A 2,500-nucleotide genomic window follows, 5' to 3' on the forward strand; every position below is an offset into this window, starting at 1 on the left:
CCTCCGACACTCCTTTGATTGAGGCGCCATCCAGTCGAATGACCGGCGCTCGCTTGAACTTACCCTTGTACGTCATGGTCAAGGACTTCTCGGGCGAGAATCGCAAGCGGTTCCGTGATCCCCACCCGGACACTTCCTTCAGCATGACGTCGGCCTTGCGTTCAATGTCCGCGCGAGATGTCGCCTCGATCAATATCGTCACGTCGTCAGCGTACGCGATCAAATGCACTCCTCCGGGTCGCGGCAACAGCAGGAGATCGTTAAGGAGGATATTCCATAGCGTAGGGCCCAACACTGACCCCTGTGGACATCCCATGGTGCAGGTCTTTGAGCATGTCTGTGTGCCCACGTAGAGACTGACCCTACGGTTGGTGAAGTAGCTGACCAAGATGCGGTAAAGGTTCGGTGGGGCTCCACCTTGCTTCACCTTCAACAAAATCATTGGCCACCACGCGTTGTCAAAAGCGCCTGAGATGTCCAAAAAGATCAGTTGTACGTACGGAGCTGAACTGGCTGAAGCTAAGTCGTTAACCCGGCACAGCGCTGACACTGTAGACCGTCCGCGAGTGAAGCCGAATTGAGCGTCCGAGATGTTACGGTACAAACAGGGAGCACAAGAAACTATAACGCGTTCCAATACCTTACCTAGAATAGGAAGAAGCGTGATTGGTCTATACGCTTTCGGGTCGCTGAGCGGTTTACCGTTACCCTTTGGCAGGACGACGAGGCGACCAGATTTCCAGATCTCCGGGAAGACTCCTTCGGTGATGCACTTACAGAACATGAGCCACATCTCATCCGACGTGGCCCTCCACGCCCACTTGACAATGACTGCCGTGATACCATCTGTACCTGGAGCCGTGTTAGGCAGGGAGCGCACAATAAGCTCGACCGTCTCCTTTCCGGGAGCCGCCATATCGCTACCGGATGGTGCGAAGGCGGCCCCTACACGAACAGACTGGTGGTATATGGTATCACCGTCCGGCTTGTCGTCTGGATACAGCGTCTGAAGCAGGCCCGACATGGTGTCCCCGGTGGATTCGGTGTAACCCTCGACAAGCTTGATACCGTTGGTGACGTTCGGCGGGGGGCGCAAGCGCCCACAAGCCTCTCGATAGGCCAGTCCCCATGGATCGTCGTTACCAGACTCGGCTATCCGGCGAAAGAAGTCCAGCTCTGCCTGCTTCATGGCTTTCTTGTAGCTTCCCCGAAGGGCACGAAGTTGGTCATGAAGTTGCTGCTCCGCTGCACCTCCTATGCGGCGCGACTGCTGCCACGCGCGCCGAGCCCGGTTGAGTTTCGGACGATACTCTTCCAACTCGGGTGTCCACCATTCGTACCTGCCATCCTTCTTTCTGCCGCTGTAGCCCAAGGTCTCTCGGGCAGTGCGCAGCAGGATCTCCGAATACCGTTCGCTGTATCTGTTGGCGGGAAGGCCTGGGTGAATCCTGTCCATACGAGCATGTAGCTTAGAACAAAAGTTGGCCCAATTGACTCCACGCGTCCGGAACGGCGGCGACAAAAGTCTCGATGACGACGACTCACTGGCTGTCGAATCTAACCTCCTGAAGACCGTCCTAAAAGTGATAAGCTGGTGGTCGCTGAGGCTGGCGCCCTCATGTACCGTCCAGTCGCACACGTTAACTCCACGGGTTGTGATGGTCAAATCGACGTTCGACATACCGTTGGGTCCGCTGAATGTCGGCGGCTGTCCCGAAGCGTTGTGCAGAAGCAGTCCCTTGCCGAGGATGAGTCCCTCCATTTGGTTTCTTCTGTACTCCGTATCCGGTCCTCTTCCAGTGTACTGTCTCCTATCGCAGTGCCACATAGGCGAGTGAGCGTTGCTGTCAACTCCTATGAGAATTGGTTTGCCCGAAAGCCGTTGAAGAACTGTCTCCAGGTGAGCTATGTGACGACCGATGTCATGACTGTACTGGAAGTATGCTGACACTACATGCAGACTGGTTTCTCCGTGTGCGACATGGACCACCACGCAGTGCTCGTTGCTTAGATGGTGTAGAAGCGTGACTGCCATTGCGCGATTGAGTACTAGGACGCCAGCCTTAGGGTTTGCGCCACACTGCAGAATCCCGGGCCGACTGTTGTACTGCTCTTGAACAAGTACTATATCGAGTCGGTGCGAGCTCGCAACCACGGGAAGTTCTGTGGTGGCAGCCTCCGAACCCTGTAAGTTTAGTTGCCCGAAGGAAAAGGTATCGGTGCCCGCATCTGCTATCGGTACAACGTCTTCGCGGCTTCCTGCTGCTCAGCATGAAGCCGAGCCGGGCAGGATGCCGACGCGGTCATGTGTGCGGACGCCTCCGCACGCTTGAAGCGCTTACATGTCGCGCAGCACTGCGTCGCCGATTTGCATTCCGCACTTCTGTGGCCAGTCTCTCCGCACCTACCGCAGACCACGTCCTTAGACCTGCAGTACTTCTCAGGATGTCCATACTGCTGGCACTTTGTGCAGCACGTCGACCGGATGTGGTCGCATACC

The 2,500-nt window shown here is 56.3% G+C and overlaps 1 pseudogene; it reads right to left on the bottom strand.

Moving 5' to 3' along the window:
• Positions 1-2,500, bottom strand: part of LOC125240402 — a 9,484-nt pseudogene that overhangs the window by 2,256 nt on the left and 4,728 nt on the right.

Source organism: Leguminivora glycinivorella, chromosome 27 (assembly GCF_023078275.1).
Source record: "Leguminivora glycinivorella isolate SPB_JAAS2020 chromosome 27, LegGlyc_1.1, whole genome shotgun sequence".
Classification (NCBI taxonomy): Eukaryota; Metazoa; Arthropoda; class Insecta; order Lepidoptera; family Tortricidae; genus Leguminivora; species Leguminivora glycinivorella.